The 13,187-nt window shown below is 32.5% G+C and overlaps 1 protein-coding gene across 1 annotated transcript in view; it reads right to left on the minus strand.

Moving 5' to 3' along the window:
- The window catches only part of LOC149789307 (uncharacterized), a 130,836-nt gene extending 119,833 nt beyond the window's left edge, over positions 1-11,003 (minus strand). The window contains exon 1 of the mRNA XM_089973602.1: positions 10,902-11,003. The gene's annotated coding sequence lies outside the window, so the exon portion shown is untranslated. The remainder of the gene's footprint in view (positions 1-10,901) is intronic.
- Positions 11,004-13,187: the final 2,184 nt, after the last annotated feature.

Here is a 13,187-nt window from a genome sequence, read left to right on the forward strand (position 1 = left end):
TTTGACTGACACACAAATTAGAATACACACCAGTTACTGTACATCAATCAAGCGACTGGAAAAATCCACTTTGCACCATTCATTATTTTCATCACATTCATACAGGTACAAGCATGCATTTTATGTAAACAAAAATCTCCTATTACTTGTGTACAAACTGCACTTAACAATAATATAATAATGAAGATCTCACAAGGCAAATGTTTTTCCTGCATTTGTTTATTAATATTAATCAAAGTGGCAGTGTTAAATGTATAAAATATTCATTTTAAAAATTCAGACACTGTTTCATAATGCCTAGCGGTGATGAATACAATCCGTCATTTGATTACTGAGTTCTCAGATTTAAACTATTATTTAACTAAAAACCAAGACTAAAGGGAAAATCAGCAAGATACCTTGATAACTCCAGTGCATGCAACATGACCAATTCATGTATACATGCTCAAGAAGACCCGAATTATTTATTTTAAATATTATAGGCATGGTTTATAAAATTTTCTCATTTTATTTGATTGGCTGTACTAATATGAGTTCATCAGAAATTTTGCATTTTCTTATGTACATCTGGCAGTTTACCATAACAAATTTTGCCATATATATTTATCAGCCAAAACTGAAACAAAATGTATTGAAAACAGCATTGGTGCACAGTTCCATATAAAGGACATCTGCTCATAACAATATCTACAAATATAATTTTTAAACTTACTTCTATACTCAGCTTTATGATTGACTGATTAACAGCAACACATGGAGACTATAGCTGTATTTTGCCAGTCAAATGAAGTAAAGTACCTTGCTCTGTGACATAATGATGACTGACCCAGCCTATCTGTACTGGTTTAAATCCAGCACCCTTCCGGCCCAGAGTTAGGAACAATAAACAATGAGCCACAGCTGCTTCTTTCAATGCAATGTTTAATTACACATATTTCCGATAAAAATCTATATTGAAGGCTTTTATACAGAATTTAATTTGATATCTTAACAGTAGCTTCTGAAGCAGAATGTAAGTCCTAAAATAATAGCCAATTATGCATCAACATGAAAAGCTATTTTAAACTCACTGGTGTACCTTGTTTACTCTGGAACTTTGAAATTGAGATTTACAAACAGCAAAAGCCTGCATTAAGTATTGGTAAATATGTACTACTAGTCAAACCAATGAAAATATTTTTAGCAAAATCAAAATGAGTTATTTTACATCTGATAGGTCATCTCATAGGCCATATTAAGGTTGTACAGAATCAAAGCAATATCAAGTTATATTTTGTAATCATTTTTTTAAATGACAAACATAAATATTAATGGAAATATTTATTACTCTTATTATTTTCTTAAATAAACCAATTACTGGTGGCAGACAGTAGTGCATCTTTATAATTATATGTATACCTTGCCCTATGCACTCTAACAACCACTGCTATAGATATATGTGTGTGTGATTATGATTTTTAATGTAGCTTCAACAATTTTTCAGTCATATCACTATGATGTCTGCAGTGTGGCAATTTATAGTGATGTCTAGCACTGGGGCAACATTCTTGTAAGTCCTTGGTATGACTCGGTCAGGGTTTGAACCCACGACCTCCCGCTTCCAAGATGGATGCTCTAACTGCTAGGCCACCCGGGGGGTGCTACAGATATATGATTATAAAATGGTTTTCAGACCGCTCCGGTGGCCTAGTGGTTAGAGCATCCACCTCAGATGTGAGAGGCTGAACCCCAGCTGGGTCATACCAAAGACATAAAAATAGTACTAACAGCTGCCTCGCTAGGCACTGAGCATTAAGAGGTTAGTGTTAGGACTGGTCAGCCTGGTGTCAGGATAATGTGACTGGGTGGCACATCATGCTACATGTTTGTGGCCCAGTGCTAGACATCACTATAAACTGCCAGCCTGCAGACATCATAGTGATATGACTGAAAAATTGTTAAAGCTACGTTAAAAATCCAAATTACACACACCATGGTTTTCAAAAGATTTCAAAACTAAAGTGTCATCTGACCTGTGGCCACATAATCTCAAGAACCATTAGTTTTTGACAGTGATGAGCTTGTAGCTGGAGTTGTTTATTTTTGTACAGAAATATAACTGATGTTTAAGATATCTTGTCTCATGCTGAATAAAGAAAAAACAACATTTGTGTGCTATTCTGTAAGAAACAATCTAAAAGTGAGACACACATGGCCAATCTAGTGTCAGTCTTTCAAAATTATGCATGACTGTGAATATTTGGTATAATAAACTAACATTGGATTATTTTATACTTTATTACATTTCTAACTTCAGCATATTCTACTTTTAACTCCTCAAATCATTAATCATAGGAATATACATGTAATTACAAATTTTCAAATGGATAGACATTGCCAATTACATTAATCATATCAAAATAAATGTACATGTAATAAACCTATGGATAAATGTTGTCAAATTACATTAACTACATGATTATATAAGTAATAACCCTTTATCAAAATTGGATAGATGCTGTCAAATTACATTAATTACATGATTATACAATAACCCTTTATCAAAATTGGATAGATGTTGTCAAATTACATTAATTACATGATTATACAAGTAATAACCCTTTATCAAAATTGGATAAATGTTGTCAAATTACATTAATTATGTGATTATACAAGTAATAACCCTTTATCAAAATTGGAAAGAGGGTGTCAAATTAAATTAATCATTTGAAAACAGGATGCTTAGTTTTAAGTATTTCAATAAAATGATGCAAAAATATAGAATATCTGCAGCTGACATAGTTCTATTCAAAATATTGGAAAAACATGCCAGTCAACAAAATAAAACATGAGCTCTGATTTTCCTCCTCCATCTTATTAGCAGGTAATATTAAAATCAAATTATCATTTGTATTCCATCCTAATGGAAGTCGCAGAAAGGAACAAAACTCATCTGAGATTTATTACCTAAAAACCTTTTCAACGACTCAAGCTGTTATGGAAATAAATGCTAAAGTCTTTTCCAACCAATTGGATGAATGGTGTATGATGATTATGGAAATATATATTATTCAGCAACTCTGATGTATAATTATACATAAATAATACATTATACAAAAATAATACAAAAGTCTGCTGAACTAGAGTTGGAACAAAATCTACCAACTTGAGACATTTGTATTTTTGTCTACAAACTGAGACTGCATTTTAACTTCAAGACATTAACACCAGTTTCTTAGACTACTTAAATAGTACCAATTTAATTTTACAAGCTGAACACCATAACGCTCCAGGGTTCAGTTTTACTCAAGACTATCTCAAAACTGAATTCTAAAGTGTTAATAAAATAGTAGGATGTGTTTTCCATGTTAATCAAATGGCAATGCTCAAAAAATATTGGAACAGCAACTAATTTTCAAAAGAATTAATGACAACTGTGAGTATGCCCAGTTTAACACTCAAAAACATTTAGGAAGATGTGGAATGTGAAATTCTATACTGTTCCAGACAGATGATCAGGGGAATAAATTGTAAACATATGAAGACTTTTTTCTTGTTATTCTAGCACATATGGTGAGAGACTGGAAAACTTTGCCATAAAATTTAATGTATCAATTTGAGACTGCATATTTCCATTTGTAAACAACCATGACATATAACAAATACTTTATACAATGATAAATATATAAAAAAGAAAGGTCCCTGCTTAAGAAGAATTTTTCACTGATTTTCTTCTGATAGAGAACAATTGTCAAAATACTGATCTTCATTACTTTTTCCATGAGAAGGTGGGAAATACTGAAGTGTAGATTAATGAATACTTTCTTAAAAATAAATGCAACGTTTCATATTCCTCAAAACATACTCATGAAGTTTGAATAGTTGTCAAATGTAAAGCTTTGAAATGTAAAGCTTTGAAAATAATCTGTTCCTGGTAATAAAAAAACAAATGTTAGATTTTTCTTACATGTAAATATTTAACCAAGTGATCAAATCCCATTCATATCATAACCAGATCCAATCCCTGTTTGTACTTTTCATTTACAAAAGCCAGCCAAGCATGATGACAACAAATCGTCTGCTTCACACTTTAAATGATACAAGCAAAATTGGTCACAGGACTAAAGCTCTTCAACAAAAGTTTTTATCTACGGTACAAATCACACAGGTCATGAAGACATTCAGTACTGACCATTTCCGTAATGGGTGTCATTGTTTGGAATTTGATTAGATGTATCTTTAGATGGCAGTCATCTACTTTATTTTGACCACCATATATACACATTCCCTGGAAGGTCATTATAAACATGTTCCAAGAAATACATACAGCAAAATCAATGTTAAACTACAAGCACATATTTGGACAATGTCTACCTAAAGGTCATGGTCAGATTCCAGCACAAACCAGACTGAGTGTTGCATATGACTGTAATGTTAGAATGAAAGCTGTTCATGTTGAAAAAAATGTGTACTACCCTATTATTTGTTCTGATTAAACCAGATGACTTCTTTCCTTAACCTAGTTTCATACATGGCTACCATTGTAAAAGTCCATAGGTATCAATCATCTTCTTCTGCAAGTTTTTTGACGACAGGTAAGGTGCAGATGATTCAACAACCAGGACTGAATATACTTTGGTTAAATTATATTACTATTAAATTTTATATTTATATTAATATTAAATTTAAAAAAAACCAAATTAACATTTGAGCAAATGTGACTATATAACCACGTTGTCATTATACTTGTTTGCGGCCATATCAGGTGTATTGTCAACTAATGAGTTTCTTCCTTTTCAGTATAGGTTCTTAGATCAATAATACAAAGCAGTGTGGTCCAACTACAGGCCCACAGGTCATTTTTTGTGACTGATAATTATAGTATAATTACTTATATATATATATATATATATATATATATATATATATATATATATATATATATATATATATATATATAAAATGTATGGCCCATGTACTTTACATTTTTGGTCCATGTGGCCCATGGTGTTGAAGATGCTGGACCACCCTGGGATAAAGGACAGTTAAAAAAAATAATCATCCCTTCACATTCATAAAAGACTGCTCCGGTGGCCTAGTGGTTAGAGTGTCTGCCTCGGATGCAAGAGGTCATGGGTTAGAACTCTGGCTGAGTAATACCAAAAAATTATAAAATTTGTACTAACAGCTGCCTCGCTAGGCTCTCAGCATTAGCAGGTTAGTGTTAGGACTGGTCAGCCTGGTGTCAAGATAATATGACTGGGTGGGAGATCATGCTACATGAATTTGACATGATGCCCCAGTGCTAGACAACACTATAAACTGCCACATTGCAACATCATAGTGATATGACTGAAAAATTGTTAAAGCTACATTAAAAAATCCAAATCACACACATTCATAAATGGTTCTTTCTAGACCCAGGGCATACAATTTATGTTTATGGGAGCTGGGGTTAACTACAAATATGCTATTCATTGTCCCATGCCCTATTTTGATGTTACCTGTTTTGATATTGTTATAAATTCACAGTTATTGAGAGAACGCTTTTCTCAGTGATGTCACAAATGCAACATTTGTTTACACTGATGAACACTGAGTCATGCAGACAGCAAAAATTTGTCAGAAATCCTATCATTATCTGTTGTGAATTGAAACAAAGATAAATACCATAAAAATGCATTTCACTAATTCTATTTTTCCAATCAGTAAGTCCTCATAAAAAGCTTTACCAACTATTCTGATGAGGCAAATCAACTTCCTCAGCCATAATAGGTGGCACTCTACAATATCATATTTTGTGGTTAGATTTTTTAAAGAAAAAGAATTTCTCAGATTTTCCTCACTGGTTATACTAGCTTTTTGAAAAAGACCTTGTACATCTTAGTTGTTAAAAAATAATTCCCTTTAATTTTGGAATATGCCTGATGGGTGTAATTTGGGTTATAGGGTATACAGCTTGGCCTAACTTCAAATGTGTATCTATCAAAAAACTGCCAGCTCTGCTTGGTCATTTTCACTTAGTGAGAATCAGGCAAAAAAGAGCTGAAAACATTCTTTTTACCTTTTATATTATTGTGATTCATTCACTGCACTTTTAGAAGCTAGTATTGTCTAGTCTGGCAGAATTTATTTTCCCTATTTCAACAGCTGCTAAAGAAAGTGTACTCTAGACTAATTCAAGCTGATTTTTCAAGCAATTTTTGTATGTGATCAGCCATTTTGGTTAGCTGTGTGCTTAGATCAAAGACATATAGTTTCCACAAGCACAATAACAAATGAAATTTCAGCCACAGAACATGAAAGTATCATACAGGGATGCCAAGATTGTCTCCATTGTGCATGTTGCAATTGGCAAACAACTTCAGAAGTATATATCCTTAGAGCACCTTCAACAGGCATCCAATCTGCTAATTGTGTTAGCAACATGACTCAGTGCAGGTAACTGCATCAGTAACACTGTTTAGAATTGTGTGCAGCATCTTAAAGTTTTATGTGGTATCTGCCCTAACTGATGTTCAGAGATGACTCTCTGTTATAATAGTTTGGAGAAATTTACATGAAACACATACTTTTATTTATATATATTTCATAATGTCATCAACTTCCTGCACACTTTTGCTTATAAAAAAATAAGCAATTTTACTTTAAAAGTACTTTTTTATTCAGTCTTTAAGAGAAACTTCATATTTAACTTATTTTCACCAACTTATTATTTTTTTTTACCAATGCAAGAATTATAATAAATGAAAACTAAACAGTAGGTCTTCTCTGATTATCTGCATGTCTACCAAAATATGTTATGAAGATGTAAATCAGTGTTGGAAGTTCCAAAAACAGTATATTCAGGGACTGAGATTCTGCATATTCACAATGCCGATTAAGTATTGGGAAAAAAAAGTTTTTTTAAATTATAAGTAAGCAATTTTATCATAATACCATCATGATTTTTCCCGTTTGATTCTTTCAGCTTTTTGCAACAAAATCTGTTCCAAAATGAAAATTATGATAAATATAACAAAAGCTTTAGGAATGCTAAGTTAAATTTCTTTATATAATTTTTCTGATAAACTTCAGTTGTCTATGTGCTATTACTGTTGCTCTGCAATATGTTATTTTTACCGGATCATATGTACAATGGTGTCACAGGAAGAAATAGACTTTGGTGAAGAGTGTCGAAATGGATGACATAATAAACCAACTTTCTGACATTGGATTGTCTTGTAGAAAGCAAGGAAGAGGATGAGACAAAAGGAGTACATTTCAGAAAAGGTTACAGTAAGTGCTCAAGTGCGTCAAACACCAAAGAGCCCAGGATAATATACAAATATCATAAATCAAAATTATTTAATCAATCTAATACAACTTGGGAATATTCAGATCCTAATTAAATTTATGAATTTTGAAAAACTTTATTAAATGTGCTCTCTTTACGTAACATTTCCTGATATTTTTTTTTTTATTTCATACCACACTACAGTGTACAGCCTACAGAGCGATTCTTGTGAAATGTCACCTCAGAATACCCAGCATTTTTGCTGCTTTCTTGATCCAAAATGAAAATCATAAACACTGTCCAATGCCATACACTCATACCTGTAAACTCTCATGCTGAAAGAAGAAAATCCTCCCTATTTTGGGGGTCATTCCACACCTACCTCCTGATTTCATAATATCTCCCTTTCTTGCAGAGAACTCCTGATTATTACTTTATGTCTGTTGAGTTTCATTTCTCCTAAAACATCCTACATAAATAGATATACTGTATGCAATCCACAGAAGCTATTTTCTATTTTATCACCTGTGAATATTGTGACGAAATAATTAACACACTGCAAATAATTTGTTTCTTCACTAAAGAGAATGTTTAAACATTATTCACATAAAATTATGAATTTATTTTAACCCTATAACAATACTAAAATTAGAAAATACAACAGAATAAAAAATATACCATAACAATAAAACTGTTGACATTTAATTTCAATCCCAAGAATGATCACTGAATACTACAGCGCCATTCCCACACAAAAAACAGTCCTGGTAAACACCACTAAAAACTACTAAGAAGCACTAAGAGCTGGCTCTAAGTGCTAACAACTGGGCACTAAGAACATAGTAAAGCATTAAATTACCCCCAAAACATAAATGGTACTACAATAAATCAATCAATATTGTTAACATGGGTCGTAACAAATGCAATGTATTTTGAGTATCAGGAAAGACAACTGTTATGTATATTTGATTTCATTTATATTTGATTTAATTTAATTGTTTCTAAGTTTTAAAATCTTTTTATTTTTTAATTTTACTATATGTCAAAATAATGTAATTTTGTTTACTAGGAATTTGATATTTTCCAGAAATTAGTTTGACTTTAGAGTTAATTGTAAACACCGAACTTTGTATCTTATGCTGACCTAATTCCCTACCTTAATTCTGAAATGACTGAGACAAGTAAACAACTTTTTATTTTTATCTTATTCTTAGAGTAAAATGATTGGCTTATGTCAAGGTCATACTGGGACTACATGCTTTTAGACGAAAATACTTCTTGAAGATTCTGGAAAGTTGACCCTCATCTGGGAATCTGTTTTGTATTTCAAGTTACTGTATAATCTTTGTATATAGATATATTTCTTCGTTGGGACTTGAATTTATCAGAACATTTCATTACTAGAACTTCTAAAATTTAATTTGTGGATTATTCTTGGATTATTTTTGGATTTGATTCTTAAAACCATAAGTTCTTATTTTTTCATTTTTTATAGTGTTTTTCCAGGGAAATAAATTATTTGTTAAATTTTTCAAAGCTTGTTGTTTTCACTCTTTCTTTTGTTACTGTTTATTCAAGCCTAAACACGTAACATAAGACCACTCTGTCAAGGCAATGCTCTAGGAGTAAATGTATGCTAACTATTCTGTGAATATAAGATACTTATTCACCATATTTGTCATCATTATCATCATCATGATATAACATATTAATTTCAGCATTTGCAAAATCGCAGATCTTTTTCCTGTGCCTTGAAAACTGAGTTCTCGTTTCCTCATATAAATGTATCTGTAATGGTTGTTTCGGCCCTGAAGTGACAGTCATTTCCTACCTAAAAGGATACGCATGAAAAACCTGTTTATGTATATGATCCCAAATATTCCAATGTCTCTCGAGCAAAAAAAAATTGGCCAATTCAAATATTGATTATTTACTGACGGATTTTAACTTATCATTAATAACAACGATGTTTTGAAATATATACAATGTAACAATGTATAAAAAAATGCATGCTAACTACTATGAGCAAAAAGAACAAAGAAATATGTTCCAGATTGAAATAACCCAATAACTGCCTGTGTTTGTATTTGCTGAAATTGACAAAAATTGTCATCTTCTCATGCCTAAAGTGGCTGCAATAATAAACAAGTTTAGTCAAAACATCTAGAAGGTTTGTCATTAAGTTAGCATTCTTTAATGGACTGAGAGAAAAAATGGCACTTTTTGTTTGACTTGGGCTAATCATTACTTAAAGGACTATCATCCATATTAATTCAAATATCTGTCGGCTGTTTCAAAGGTATGTGCCTATCTTGGACCATTGCCACTGGCTTCAGTTGGTAAAGTCCACACTTGACTGAATTTAAAAACAGAACAATAAATTTAGTTACAAAAGGTTCTAAAATTATAAGAACTACTGGATATTTTGTTTGTTTGTTAACCACTCTAAAATGCTCAAATTCATTACAAAATGACTAGCAAATTACCGAATAAAGTCACTTTAAACATCACTTGAAACATTCCACACTTATTTCAGATTCAGGTCAGGAGAAAAGCAAAATTCTGTTTTAAAACAGAAAACAAGATGAAAACTTGTTTAAGAGCTGTTAAATCCAACTGAAGTTAAACAAAAATATGACAACCACAACAACAACAAAAAATTGAAAAAGAAATGTAACAAGGAAAGATGGGGAAAGAAGTTACAAAATGTGTCCAAAATAAATAACATTACAGCTATCAAAAAGAGTAAATATAAATGTTGCTGAAAATCATTCAAATTGTACAAGAAACAATAAATGTTATTATATCTTATTGATATTTTTACTGAAATGTCAGTGATATTACAATCACAATATATCACTATATTTTCAGTCACTTAACCTAATTTTTTCAGACACACAAAAACCAAGTCCTAATTCTGCCTTATTTAACTGATGTAAATGACTAAGTTCTTCATTCCGCCTCGATGTTAGTTAGAAAATAAAATAAAAGTCCAGATTCCTCCTTTCATATAATAGATGCCAGTGACTAAGTTCCTAATTCCATCTAGATGGTTGGTGGAAAATCAACCAAGTTCAAAAATTATGCCCAAAGATGTATTATATACATGTATCAGGAATTTTGACAAAGGTCCATCTTAAAGTTAAACAGACTCTAGATGGATTCATCTTTGACTTCTCCAGTTTTCCATGTCCGCCTTTGTATAAACCAGATTTTTAACATTTTAGGCAGATTCTGCCTGGAGTATGCTTAAGTTCCAGGTGAAATCCGCCTAATTATTTTGTACGGGACCTGGCAGACAAAAACAAGAACAGGAGACAATGTCAAGGACATCAGGGATATTAATCCTAAGATGTATGAAAACAAAAACAACAAAGACAGAGATCCACTTGCTATCTACAAACGGTATGCTGAGCTAAGACAGCAGACTTTTGTCAACGTGAAGATCCTTTCTATACTGCGCCCAATACTTTATGATGCCAATCTCAGAGACAAATCCAAAATGGTTTAGGAAACAAGTCGTTGGAATTAACCAACTTGGATGCATTATGAAAGAAATGAAAGAAAAAGCAAATATTACAGAAAGAAAGAAATTAACAAACAATTCTCGTCACTTATTCCTGGTTATTTTTAAATTGTCAACTACCGACATGAACTTGCTCCTTGGCAGTAGAATACAGCAGGGCCTTTAACAATTTTTTTCATCGTGTTAAATGTGTAATCAGCAACATTAACGGTTACGTGGGGATCGTAAATTAAAACGGTGTTGGTGTTGAACTTTACGGGAGAGACAGTACCAATTGTCGCCACGTGTAGAAAATTAATGATCTGCTCACACCTGGTTATTGGATTATATTTTTTCTTTCATTAAAAGAAAATTTCGTTTTTTCTGATTAATTACTTTTTAATATGTTTTGCTTTGTAATTCAAATTAATATTCTTTACCAGTTACGATTTATGATAGGAATGCATGAAATTTTACCCAATCACCGGTTGAACAAACCGGGATTTTTTAACACATTATGTAACATGTAAAGGTTACATTAATGTCTACTTCTTAATTGAGGATGTTTTATTTTGGAAATGTTGTAATTCTCCTTTACAGCGTCTGCTATAAAAGCGGGAGCCTACATTAAGGTATTGTTTTATGACATGGTTATTGTTGACCTATGTATGCTAATTATACCACGTGACTCCCCACGTCGTAAATGGAGGTGTAAGGGGCTAAAGTGGGGATTTTGGTTATTTTATTTACTACATGGATTTACCGAATGCTTATTTTTTCTCGGACTTGTCGGCTTAAATCAATCTTCTTTTTTTCTAAACAGGAACGAAAACTTCGCGTGCGGTTACGAGTTATTATTACTATGGAGACAACTGGTATGCGGCGAGAACTGGCCTCTAACCAGTAGTAGCCGAAAGTACCTAATTCAGATAAGTTATGAGACAAAAACATTCCCCCAACTGATATCATGCAAATTTCAGGCCACAAAAATGTACAGTCTATAAACAGCTACTCAAACATTAGTGACAAACAACAACAGACGTACTCCAATTACCTGAGCAACACCGGCCACCCAAGTATTGATGATGTCAACCCCCACCCCCACAACAAAGAAATTTCAAACTGCCCAGAAACAGACTATTATATCAAGTTCCCAAACGTGTAATATTTTTTTTTAAAAATCAAATCATCAGCAACCCATTCTACGGATCAAACATCACCGTACAAAATATGTTTGTTATGAACCTCCCGCGAAACGTGAACGAGATCCCTAACTTGGTCAACTTTTTTCAACAGGCCAATTCTCAAACAGGGCCCACACAGCGGAAACGTAGGAGAATTATTGAAAGTGACACTGACAGTCAGTATGAATAGTGAAATATGGACAGATACTATATCAATGAAATTTAGTTAGGGTTAAATTGTTTAATTACATCTTCTTCCTTCATTATTTTGGTGTTTCTGGTTCGAATCGTAGTGTTGCTATGGATGCAAATGGCCGCCATTGTACTGTTGATGACAACGAACGCTGCAGTGCACATTATTACGAATGCACATTATTAAAAAAAGTTTTGGATGTTAACTATCAGCCTTGTGTTTTCATTTCATTTAATATTGCTAAAGAAAACATATAGCAATTAATGTGAATGAAGTGTACAGGAAAGTATGAATGAATACAGAACTTCTTGCTGTACACTGTATAAATGTTTCATTAAAAGGAAACTCGGGCAAGCCTTGTTTCCTTTTAATTAAAAATTCATACATTTCGTGATACATCATTGATAATGCGTACTTATTATATGCTCATATTTTCCCCCGTTAACTTTACATTGTCACAATCGTTCGCTATTTTACGATATTGCACACCTTTACATTGTATTCATGTCCATGAAGGAACTACTTTCCATTGTAAACAAACAATAGACGCAGACGGCAGCGCTTTTGATTTCTAAACAGATCATGTACACTCGCGTAAGAGGCGCTTTACGTTTTGGTTGATTAAATTTTTTTTTGAATGAAGTAAAGCAGATGTTTCGTGGACTGCCACATTCCAGCTGCTGTGGCACATTTCGTGTATGTTTCGGATTTAGGTTAGCTATACAGTACAGTACAGTACACTTGATGCCAGAAAGGGTCCTTACAAATAACATACCAGTGACAAGGGATAAACTGTCTTCTTTAGCTGGTAATAAGAATGGCAAAACAAATAAAATAAACTTACAGTTTTACATCATGAATTACCTCAAAATGAACTTTGTTAGTTCTGCAAATCCGAATTACATGAGCCGACATGGCATATAGGTTCTCAGAGAATCTCAATCTTGATTACGCATTTCGAAATTGCACTGTAATTTGGAATGTAAGTGCAATTACATCCTCCTTACTGCACTCAAAATGAATAAGCATTAAATTCCATAGCGTCTTTTT

This window comes from Sinohyriopsis cumingii, chromosome 11 (genome assembly GCF_028554795.1).
Source record: "Sinohyriopsis cumingii isolate HCF-2022 chromosome 11, ASM2855479v2, whole genome shotgun sequence".
Taxonomy (NCBI): domain Eukaryota; kingdom Metazoa; phylum Mollusca; class Bivalvia; order Unionida; family Unionidae; genus Sinohyriopsis; species Sinohyriopsis cumingii.